Source organism: Podarcis filfolensis, assembly GCF_964270895.1.
Source record: "Podarcis filfolensis genome assembly, chromosome: 12".
In the NCBI taxonomy this organism is placed as follows: Eukaryota; Metazoa; Chordata; class Lepidosauria; order Squamata; family Lacertidae; genus Podarcis; species Podarcis filfolensis.
Window position 1 is genome coordinate 14,544,182 of NC_139614.1, and position 12,948 is coordinate 14,557,129.

The window sequence follows — 12,948 nt, forward strand, 5'->3', positions numbered from 1 at the left end:
AAGCAAACTCCTTAATGAAAATTTGACACACCTTAAGTCCTATTTAAACAAAATTGTCAGTTTGGGCATAATGCACTGCTTTCTTTATGCATGCTTATGACTGCATAATTATGCTGTGATAATAGCATAATAGCAATTCCAACTGTTGGTGGAAAACATGTTCAGTTTAAATGCTGCAGGGTGTGCTTACTGGGTGTTTGGGCAAGCTTTCTGATAAGATTACCTAATGAACAAGATAGCCCGAAAAATGGGGAGATGAGAGGTGGGACTTGGTGCGGAGGAAATAAATCTGATTGGTTGAGATGCAGTTACCATTCTAACTAGGCTCGTGCATGTTTTTGCCATTTTGCAAGCCACACTGGCAAAAAGGATCAAGGAACTGGAAGAGTTGAGCAAGAATCACTTGACAGGAAAATGGAATGATGGAGACAAACCATTTTCTGCTTCTGTATCTTTAAAAAAAACACAAACTCATGGTTAGAATGCTACTGCAAAGCAATCCTTCATGCAGCATTTTTGATGTAATAAGGTTAACAGTGATGTGAATGAGCAGATTTTTCCTTTTTTGAAAGAAGTAAATAAACACGACATGCTCATTTGGATGTTTTCCTCCTTAAATTAGGTGTTCTCATTATTTGCTTTTGGAAGCTTCTTCCTGTGAGTAAAAGCCTGCATTATTTAAATAGATTAAAAATGCATAGCAGATGTACAGCACTGGCGTTAATGCAAGGCTGGCCATCTCTGCAGCCTGCCTGCTTCACAGTCTTGATTTTTGCCTGATTTTACATGGTGATGCACACTGAACATTACTTATTCTCGTGCTTTATTCCGGCTCAGAAGCATGAAGAATTCAGGCATGGCAGGCATATAGTTACATCGTTAAAAGAAAAAGGGAAGAGTAATATTTAGTAGAACATCGCTAGATTTAACTGCGGCAGCTCTCTAGCAAGAGCTGCTATTGGTGTGATACACCCATAATAATTGCAGTAAAAATGAATGCTGTTCGGTGTTGTATATTTGACAACACTGATATGTGTGTGTGTGCGCGCGCGTGCGTGTGTTTCCTAGTATGTCAGGCCTTGCAAATAAGTCTACAAAGTACCTAGCCCAACAAATATTCCAACTTGTACCATCCAACACATACTGATACTAACTGTTTGTCTGCTGGGCTGTAGCTCCTTAGCAAGAGCCTGAGCTTTGCATGTAAAAAGTCCCCAGGTTCCATCCCTGGAAACTCCAGGTAAGATTGGAAAATGCTTCCTACCTGAAACCTTGGAAAGCCGCTGCCATCCAGTGTAGAGCAGGGGTGCGGAGCCTAAGCCTGGTGGGTGTGGAAGGAGAATAAATGCGGACCTCCAGCCCTTTCTGTCTGGCCCTTAGGCCACACCCATATTCCCAGGCTGTGCCCCTCAACAGCCTTGCTCTGATCTATCCTCAAGTGTTTTACGCCTGGATGGGATGATTCTTTGCACTGCCCCTTAACCTGTCTGTGTGGAGGATAGAGATAAGTGTGAGGGTGTAAGTGAAGACATCTGCATACCTGGAAAATAGTCTGCTGCACAAAAGCTAGGAGTCACACCTGTTCCTGCATTCCCTTTTGCATTTTGCCCTGCCCATATAACACTGGTCCTGAAAGACCTACATTGGCTCCCAGTGCATTTCCAAGCACAATTCAGAGTGTTGGTGCTGATCTTTAAAGCCCTAAACACCCTCGGCCCAGTAGACCTGAAGGAGTGTCTCCACCCACGTCATTCAGCCCAGACACTGAAGTCCAGCTCCGATGGCCTTCTGGCAGTTCCCTGATTGCAAGAGGTGAGGTTACAGGAAACCAGGCAGAGGGCCTTCTCGGTGGTGGCGCCCACCCTGTGGAACACCCTCCCATCAGATGTCAAGGAAATAAACAACTATCTGACTTTTAGAAGACATCTGAAGGCAACCCTGTTTAGGGAAGTTTTTAGTGTTTGTTTTATCATATTTTTATATTCTGTTGGGAGCCGCCCAGAGTGACTGGGGAAACCCAGCCAGATGGGCGGGGTGTAAATTATCATTATTATTATTATTATTATTATTATTATTATTAATCCCCACCATTGGCGTGTGACCACTGGAAAGGTTCTCCGTGGGGAAAGAGCTGATGAGAGGCACCCTGGGATAGACAATATAGAGCTTGATAAACACAGAGACAGGTACCTGTGTTTCTAGAACTCTGAGTCAGATGTCACATTTCTTTTACATTAGTCATGAAAAACCTGATTTGTTTTCCTGAATTGCGTCTTAATTGCATTCTAATTGACCCAGGTTAGCAAAGACATGCTTTCAGGCACGAGGGAGAGGTGTTTCATAGCTTTGCAGCCATGTTGTTTAGAGCAACCTTGCACTCCAGATCGCAGGCAGGGAATTTAATTTCCTTAAAGTCAGTAGAGCTGTGACAACAGTGGTGGTAGAATCTGGATACTACAGTGGTACCTCAGGTTACAAACGCCTCGGGTTACAAACACTTCGGGTTACAGACTCTGCTAACCTCGGGTTAAGAACTTTGCCCCAGGATGAAAACAGAAATTGTGCGCCGGCAGCAAGGCGGCAGCAGGAGACCCCATTAATTAAAGTGGTACCTCAGGTTAAGAACGGTTTCAGGTTAAGAACGGACCTCTGGAATGAATTAAATACGTAACCAGAGGTACCACTGTACACTTGTCTTCAGAGGCATCAGATTCAAAGCATCCTGCCACCTATTTTTCAAAGGGATAGAGCCTATGAGTGCACTCTGTGCAGCTAGGCAGTTATCACCAGTAGAGGCTGAATTACACTGAGCACATGTATGCCATGCCATAAGGTGGGCAGTGACTGCTCACAATAAACCATGACAATTCAAGAAGCCTGTCTTATTCTTACATGTGAGCAAAGCCATCTTTTGTGTGGAAGCTGTGATACATTTCTCCTGCCTAACTCAGCAAGCTCCACCGTGCTCCTTCCTAACAGAATACTGGAAAGGCGTTAGCAATTTACGGAAAGGTAGAATCAAGGGGGCGGGGGAGTAGCGCAGCATAATATTTCTGTAACGCTGTTGATTTATGGAGGGTTTAATGATTGTGTGCAGCCCTACCTTCATATACAGTGTGGCCCTGCATGAGATTTATGATGGATGTTTTTCTCACATAAGGTGATAGACAACGTATGCCGATGGCTTAGCTTATTTAGTTAATAGTTTTTATCTGGCATAAGCTACCGTCCGTAGAAAGCATACCCTGTGTAATTGACATGCATTGTAGTGACTAACTTGCAGCATTACTCATGGGTGTCACGGCCGAGATGCTCTTCTGTCAACAGCAGTTGCAACATATTAACGAGGCGCAGCAAGAGGAGCTACAGGTGTAAATCAGGCCTGTCAAGCATTGTCTGGGCCATTTTGTAATCAATGGTTTATTTATTACTGCTCCCTCCCCAAATCGAAAACCGTACAAGCAAGAAGTCATGACTGGACTCCAGTATTTCAGGGGAATCAATGGAATTAATCATCAGCATTTTCCATCCGATATTGAATCAGCTCAGGTACTGGAATGATAAATGACTTTATTATCTGGATGGAATCAACATGAAATGATAACCCAGGCTTGGTATTAAAAATACTTTCGATTTCTCTACACCCAAAGCTTACATTCTTCAATATTGCTCTTCTACCCACCCCCACCCTCCTTTCCCCTAGAAGCTGTCTGGAGAAAATAAAATAAAATTAAACACTTAAATGATTGAATCTCATGCAATGAGCACAAAGAACTTATAGTACAGTAATAGTAATAATAATAATAATAATAATAATAATAATAATAATAATAATAATTTATTATTTGTACCCCGCTCATCTGGCTGGGTTTCCCCAGCCACTCTGGGCGGCTTCCACAAAGACCAAAAATACACTAAGATGTCACACATTAAAAACTTCCCTGAACAGGGCTGCCTTAAGATGTCTTCTGAATGTCAGGTAGTTGTTTATCTCTTTGACATCTGATGGGAGGGCGTTCCACAGGGCGGGCGCCACTACCGAGAAGGCCCTCTGCCTGGTTCCCTGTAGCTTTGCTTCTCGCAATGAGGGAACTGCCAGAAGGCCCTCGACAAGCAGTCAAAGAGCAATATGGGGCTGTTTGAAAGCTGCCTTACAAGCAACCCCATACTGCTCATAGTAGTAGTAGTAGTAGTAGTAAGTGGTGTAAGGGATGTTAGGGGAGAGGTAGTACCTCTGGCGGGGCACACATGCTCCTTCTGGAGTAGTTTTTTGCTTTGGTCCCTACTGTGTACTCAGCTATCACCTGTGGGTCCTAGAAGCTGTCAGCATGCGACAGCGGTCACACCCCGGGAAATGGTTTTGATTGGCTGGCTAAACCAGGTGAGGGTAGCTGATGGGTCTCAAACCCTTGGTGAGTTAGGGACTTCCCTACATGTGAAGACAGGCTCCTACAGATTGAGCAGACTAGACCAAGAGTGTGTCCAACGGTCAGGAAGGTGGTTTCTGCACATGCTGTAGAGGGAAGTGAGGGGCAAATGCGGCTTGTCAACCTGGGAAGGTAGCCCATCTAGGAGAAGGAAAACTCTGATCCTAAACCTCTGCTGCCTTGCAGAATATCTTCCGGAGAAGAAAAGGCTGAGTAAGCCCTACACAAATCCAGAGTGGTTTTATGGTGTCTTGTCTGCCTCCCTCTGGCAGCTCCTGCAGCCAGGCTGGTGCCAAATGTATTGTTCTGCTCTCCTTTGGACCACATTAGTCTTGTCATCTGGGCAGCCCAGGACCTCCTTTGAGGAAGGTCTGAATGAAGGGTGGGATATAGCTCAGCAGGATTCCACTTTGTTATTTTCAAACTCACCCCACTTACCTGGGGGTAAGCCCTATTGAATTCAATAGGGCTTACTTTTTTAAATTTTTAATTAAAAACACATTTATTCAATAGTTACACTTCAGCTTTGTCCACTGCCATAATACCACAGAACTATCACTCCAGTCCTCAATAGTGCTTACTTTTGAGTAGACGTGGTTATGCTTGTGCTGTTAATTGCTACTTTAAACACGATCAAGAAAATAGAGTAATAAAAAAGGGTCAGAGTTATCAAGAAGGGGGGGAAGGGGGGAGTATTGTTGTGAAAACCAAAGAGATTGAAATGCCACTATCCAGACAATAGAATTCAGAAGTGCCAGCTGAAAGCAAACACCAAGATCCATTGGTATTAAAGGAAGCTGCTGGAAAAGAAAGCCAGGAAGTAATTATTCTGGTTTAATAGAAGATGAAGTATAACTGTCTCCTCTGGACACTATAGAGTCATTGCAGTCTGACTAAATTCCATCTATTTGGTGGAGCCATATCACTAATCAGGAGGGAAGCTGTGTGACAGCTCGCTCTAATGAAGTTTGTGTCATTTTAGCAAGATAAATGGCTGTAGTTCAACCAGGCACCATTCAGTTAACTCTCCGGCTGCACAAACGGCTCTATAATGTTCTCTTCAGTGCACAAAGAGGACATAGATTTGCCACGTTCCAAACCTCAGCATCGCAGAGGGAACAAAAAGCTGTTGCCTCTCTGTCCATTTCGAATCTAACCTTTTTATAAAGCACATTTTCCGTGGCTGGCCAGCTGAATTGGTTTCTCAAGCGACGGGAGCAATCTCTGGCAGTTAACTGTCCCCCCTCGCTTTAAGGAAGCAATTGTTTTGTAACAGAACTGTCTGAAAGGATTTCCCCACCAACTCCCACTCTCCTTAAAGCAAATGTTTAGGATCAACAAGATTTAAGTACATGCAGGTGTACTGGCAAATCTGCTCCAGTCTCAAACCTGGTCGCTAGGCACTCCCTTCTCTGAAAATGCTGAAGTTCAAGGGATGATAATGAAGTGTGTTTTGCGGAGAAAGCCGACACGTTGTGCATAGGACATTTCCTCTCCAAGACATTCAGATGTATTACTGCATTGGCACAGTGTGCTTTCATCCATCTTCAGGCACAGGTGTGACTTCCAGCACCCGTATCTTAAGAATAATGCAAAAACTGCCTCGGAGGAGAATTGTTAAATGGTTGCCATCTGCTGGATTTATATTAGCATAATTAGCCATCTCCCCCTGTTTCCTTCTTCTTTTCTTTTTTTTTTTCCCTCCACCCAACCCATTTTAAAGCCCAGAAGGGCAATGGCAGGTAGAAAAGCACAACAGCCTAACAGACTCAGCTGTGATTCAGTCATAGAATCATAGAACTGCAGAGCTGGAAGGGACACTGACAGTTACCAACCTCCTGCAACGCAGGAATTTCAACTGAAGCATCTCTGACAAGTAGCCATCCAACCTCTGCTTAAAAAACTCAAAAGGAAGGAGAGTCCACCACCTCTTATGGGAGTCCATTCCACTGTTGAACAACTCTTACCATCAGAAAGTTCTTCCTGATGTTTATTTGGCATCGCTTTTCTTGTAATTTGAATCCATTGGTTTGGGTCCTACCCTCCGGAGCAGGAAAATACAAGCTTGCTCCTCTTTCCATTGGACAGCCCTTTAGATATTTGAAGGTGGCTATTATATCTGCTCTCAGTCTCCTCTTTTGAGAGGAGCTGCTCCTCTGATTGAACCAGAAAAATCTACAGTCCAAACCTTGCCTCAGTCAGGAACTTAGGGTTGGCTCACCTAGTCTCAGTCTCCACATTACAGGGGAGGCTTTCTTCACAGACATTGTGGTCCTTCAGGTGGTACTAGACCTTAGCTCCCATGTTCCCTGAGCTTTATCCATGTTGGCTGGGACAGATGGGAGTTGGAGTCCAGAAACATCTGAAAGGTTGAGGTGACCTTCATATTGTTTCTATACTAGGCCTGGGCGATATCTGGTTTTCAACATCGCAATATAGCATCAGTTTCATGGTTTTCCCCACATCGTGATTTTTGCATAGCGTGCGCACGCACACCCACACCATGATTCATGATATATTGCCAGGTCAAAAATTATGAAACCAATATCAAGATACAGACTTCAAACCGTTTGTTGGACAATGTATTGATATATCACCCAGCTCTATTGTATACTGTTTTACGTTTTATTGTGTATATTGTTGTGCACCGCCTTGATATTGCATATGAGTTTATAAATAAATAAAATAACGAGTATGTGAGGGCACATGTTGCCCTTAGCCTGATTTCATGCAGGTGGGCAAAGATGAGAAGAGGAGGTGACAGAGACAGGCAGACAGTGAGAGAAGCGAGTGACAAGAGAGGATGAGCTGCCCCACCCATTGCTGGCATTGGCTCCACCCACCGCCTCCATGTGGCTGTTATTATTATTATTAGTTTGATTTATTACCTGCCTTTCACCCTGTGGTCCCAGGGCAGGTCGCAACATTTTAGGATACCATGTTAAAATGGTTTAGAACAAGTTGCAATCACGAGAACAGGCTGGGTCCCCTAGATATGCACCTCAGGGACCCCAGGGTAAAGCGCTGCATCTTCAGCGCACCATGAAAGCTATATATTTATTATTATTTTCATTAAAATGTATACACCACTTGATTGTTTATTTTTTTAAAAAAAAACTCCCCTCAAAGTGGTTTACAAAAAAAGAAGTTGCTAGCCTCATCTATGTGAGGAGGGAGTTTTGCAACTTAGGGGCTGCCACAAAGAAGACCATCTCTTGGGCTGCTGCCACGCTGAACTTTTTTGAGCAGCGGAACTACTGAGAGAGCCCTCTGCTGCTCGTGACACCCAAGAGGTTCAATATTCAGTCTCTCAGATCTTTGGGGCCTAAGTTGTTGAGCACCTTGAATTGGGCCAGGAAATGAACTGGCAACCAATGCAGCTGTTTTAAAACCAGGGCTTATAAGAGTTCTAATTCATGTCTCAGTAAAGTGCTGTTTCTGGGTGTCTGCCTTTTCTAGAATATTTCCTTCTCCCAGCCACTCAGCACCATGTGGCCACTGAATGCGCTCAGTCCTTGCTGGGCTGCTCTGTCAATGTTTTGTGCTTTGATAACCCTTTTTGCATTTTGCTGCCTGTTCATACTTCCATCTTCTACGTGGATTAGGTGGAAGAGAACAGAATAACCTTCCCATTTAATGCTTATGCATTAACATGGTTTAATTCCCACCTTGGAACTGTTGCATGCCGCAGGGCAGGGCTAACAATAAATATATGCTTGCATCCTACGTCAGGTTTTTAAAGGGCCTAATTGGCATGGGAGGGACAATTTGGGATGACAGCAGGGCGGACAGCTCCTCCTTGAAAATCACTGTCCTCCACTTGCAACATTTCGGCTTTTTAAAAAAGGTTGGTGTGCAATGGAAACTTCTTTTTATTTATTTTTTAAGTTTGCATAAATAAAAATGTATCATTGCAAAAAAAAACCCGTGATATTTTAGTGTATTTTTTGTTTCTATGGAAGCCGCCCAGAGTGGCTGGGGAGGCCCAGCCAGATGGGCGGGGTATAAATAATAAATTTTTATTTATTTATTTATTTATTTATTTATTTATTTATTTATTTATTTATTTATTTATTACTAACTGGAACTCCAGCTTGATCTTGGACCAGTTGCAGTTTCCAGGTCATCTTCAAGGGCAGCCCCACATGGAATACATTGCAATAATATATTCCCCTCTCAGGAAGTGTCATTATTGATAGTGGGGGAAAGTTTCCCATCCCTGCTCTAAAGCACTGTATAAATTCCATATATGATTAAATGCTGTTTTGATGCAACATTGTCTAACATCCCCACAAACAAATCAGAATGAGTGGTCATTAAATAACCAACATCATCTAATCTCCCTGCAAACGAATCTAGATGAATACACAATAAACAGGTCTTCTGTTTATTGATTCTACCTGCAAAAGCTCTGCAGTTGCACTCAAACTACCATCAGTAACGGAATATTTTTCCATGGTTTATATACCAAAGCAGCCCTTCTGAGCAAGTAAAACTATACAAAATTCCTCTCCGTTAGTTGAATTTTGCACCAGGAAAAGATTGTGTTATAAAAATATAACTACGGGTAACAGAAGCCCACACAATCTAGACCTCAGTTTCTGGAGCGGACTGTCACTAATTTCACATGGCACGTGTATGAAAGGTGAAAAGGGTTGATGCTGCAGCCCCACATCTTGTGAGTGCAGCAGAGATTTGCCTTATACGTCATCATTTGCACTTTCTTACCAGCATGGTTGCAGAAAATTCGCCAACATTCAACAGGTACAGGAGGAAACAGGAATGCTGACCTTGTCAGCAGACGTCCGTAGACAAAAGCATCTTCAGATGCTCTAATTTGATTATCTTCTCAGTCCAAGACAGCCAGTTACCCACAGATACACGATCGTGGGACAAGAGCATCCAAATTTTGGCTGTGAAAATTGGCTCTTAGCTTTTTGCTAAGTTACTTTTACTGGGAAATTCAAGGAAGCTTTGGGGAGCAAACTTCAGTTGCTTTTTTGTTGTTGTTTTGTTTTTAAACCTGCTAGTTACTGAACTCTGAGCTAAAACGCAGACTAATTTTGAACCATTTGGTTTTATTTACACTTGGCACTTAATGAATCTCCCTGTGACAAAGTCACAGTTTTGCCGAAGAGGGATCTGAAGGGAAGGAGTTTTTTTCGCCACCAGCAATCAACAGCCAATGTCCTGAGAGAAATTTGGTCATCGTGTCTGGTTAATTTTATTTAGTTTCTCTGTCCTCCGGTCATGTACCTACTTGTTCTGTGTGGTGGGCATCAGGTGGGCACTGTGTGAATATGGGAGGTGCAAGTAACCATTTTAAGGCTGGTGAAGCCTTGCACGGCAAGGTTAATGGTGTTATAAGCATACAAACATTTGTCATACCTAATCCACCCACTAGGCCACTGTGGGTGGTTCATCTGGCACCTTCGTTATATATCTTCATTATAGATCTTTAGGCACCAGGCAAAAACATTCCTCCTCAACCTGTCCTTTGGCTGATTAACATTCTACAGCCTTTGAAATGTGTTTGTGGGAGAGTGGGTTATTATTTTGCTGTTTTTACCTTATATTTGCTGTTTGTGTTTTTACCTTATATTTTTATCTTGTGAAATGCCCTGAGATCTTGTGATGAAGGGTGGTCTATAAATCAATCAATCAATCAAACAAAACTTATTTTCCAAGTCAAATTCAGACATTTCATTTGAGTCTGTCAAATAAGCAGTATATTTGGGATCTAGGCTGGTTTTGTTGATGCTTTTTAAGTCTAATTTACTTCCTCTTCTTCTTCTGAAAGTAAAAGAAAATTTCATCTAAATCCCAGTGCTAAGTGAGTTTTTAATTGATACTGCTATTCAGAAGAAATACACTAAATCAGACGAAAAGAGCATGAGCAAAAATAGCAAAGCCTGCCTCTTGTACAGCTTCCTGAATTTCTGATTTTTCTTCTTCCAGTGTTGCTGTGTCTCCCCCCCCCCCCGGTTTTAAATTATTCAGTTTACAGCAGTTGTCAGGTGTGTGTGTGTGCATGTCTATTTGTGTATGGATATTTATATGGTTTGGGGCGGGGGAGGAATAACATTACTTTTTCAACCTTTGTGGCGTTATTATAAGTGCAAGTCAAGGGTTCATACCTGCATGAGAGAATAAATTCTCCCCTCTGGAATGTGCTAATGGAAATATGATAGCAGCCCAGGCCAGCTTAAAATGCAATATTATAAAGAATGCCAAGTGGGAAAGGGATGGTACACATCACATCATAGAACTGGTCTTCCATATAATCAGTTTCGGAATATGGGGTTATGTTGGTAGATACTATAGATGTGGGCAGGTGAATTTCAGGAGAGGGGGAAATTGTCGCAGCAACATCTGAGCCCACATTGCAGCAAATGTTCTGTTCAAGTTCAGTTAAAGAAAAGAGGGCAAATGGCAATTAATTTTTAAAAAAAATCATTTACATTTTAGAGCTTAAAAGTTGCATGGAAATGGCAACGTTCAACATTACCAATTCATCCAACATTCTTTAATAAGTATCGGACGAGCAATTCCATCATGTCAACACCAGAAATGGGACCTTAGTAGCAATGGAGAAGCAATCAGATGCAATGACTTTGCTCCAAAAGAGAAGTCTTGGTCATGCAGGGAGGCTTTTCTGCTCCCTCTTCTTACGGCACTCCTCATAACTCTGAGGAATAACTTCTAGAACACAGTTTCGTAAATGGGGGCTGTGGTGTAAGGGGTGCCAGTTTGGGAGAAGGAATTGGAAACCTACAACACACACACACCTCCTGCATGCAGAAGGGCCTTCTGCTCATGCAAGGCGCTCTTTGGATCCTTCCTAAACAATGATGGTTAAAAGGAGATTGTGTTGCACACATATAGGTGACCTGTATGATATTAAAAGAAAATGATGATGTGGGTAGTAATTTAAGTAGATGAAGGCACAGGTCCTGAAAACCTGCTTAAGGCATTTCAGCCTCTACCTTGGCCAAATAAAGGGGGAAAGAAAAAAGTCAGTTGCTTATTATTAATAATAAACTTCATATTTTTGCACATCTAAGAGGTATAGGCTATGCATACCAACACATGTTGCACACCAATCACTGCCCCACCCATTTTGCAGTGATAGCCTGGTGCTGCTTCAAAATACAATGTACAGTTAACCAGGGTCAGAGTTCCAAGCCCAAGCTAAGCAAATGGAATCTGTGGTTAGATAAATTCCTTCACATTAGCTGTGTATAGAAATAATCCCATCAATTCCCTGGTTTGAATTTTTTTTTCTTCTTCTGTAGTTGGAAAACATATGCTTCTGAATATGTTATATTGAATAATCCAGATTTTTTTAAAAAAACAGTTCCAGTTAAATCAGTTAAGCTGCACTGATTTACAGTGAGAGTGCTGTGATGACCCATGGTGTTTTGATTTTAATAGTTTTTGCATTTAAACATCCCAAAATTAATCAAATCAGCAGCCTCCAGAGAAATCAGAAGAACTTGATATTCCAAATCATCATTTGTGACTTTTCTGTGAATCAAATATTTTCAAAAGACAGATGCAGGAAGTGATTTTTTTTGTAATATATATATGTTGTTTCTTTTCTATATGTAATTAGAAGAAAATAATATTTGCAGAATCTGGACTATGAATGGCTCATAAACATGGGAATAATTCACAAAACTGATTCATAGCACAGATGAATATTCAGAGGATTAATTGCCAATGAATTATTCATTTAAGATCTACCAAAGTAACATGTATTTTGAAATATTGCCATGAGCCCAGATAAACAGCCCTGTGGGGAAGTATAAATATCACATCCGCAGAGAATAACGAATTAGTCCTTACAGTGTCCAGCAAAAGATTTAAGTCCGCCAGATTTAAGGTAACTTGCATGCTTGATGTTTTATCACATGAGGCCACATTGAAAAAGACCAAGAGACATTCACTCGTGGACAATTCACATTTCCTTGGTTCTGTTGAACTTCGTAACAAAATGCTGTCTTGAATCAGCTGCTGTGTTGGACCAGTTTCCATAGATTATGCCACTTCGATAAAAGCGTACCAAATTATTTCCCCCGCTGGCACTGACCTATACTCCACAGTCTTCCCAAACATTATATAGGGGACATCAGGATGGGGAAAGTTGCACCACCCTGTTCCAGTCACAGTGCTAGCCAGCCAGCCAGCCATGGCTGATTCTTGCTGAACCCGAGCCAACCTGAGATGTCACTGCGCATCATAGACACAGGAAGAAGCATTCGTCCGTGAGTCACAACAGCATGTGGTGGGTTGGGTGGGTCTGCAGGTTATATTAGACTCTTCCCCGACTGAATAGGGCTTTATAGTATTAGAGCCCTTTCTGGGAATATCTAGAAAAGCTTATTTGCAAACATAGCGGGGGGGTTTTAATGCTTTATATTCATTGCTTTTAAGTGAAAACATTTTGCTAATTTCCATAGCTATTTGTATACCTAACTTTAAAAAGGTTTAAAATCTAAGCTCTCTAATTCACTGAGGA

General features: G+C 42.1%; 1 long non-coding RNA gene across 1 annotated transcript in view; it reads left to right on the forward strand.

The window, feature by feature from the left end:
- Window positions 1–12,948, forward strand: part of LOC310745585 — a 106,309-nt gene that overhangs the window by 56,505 nt on the left and 36,856 nt on the right. The gene's annotated exons all lie outside the window — the stretch shown is intronic.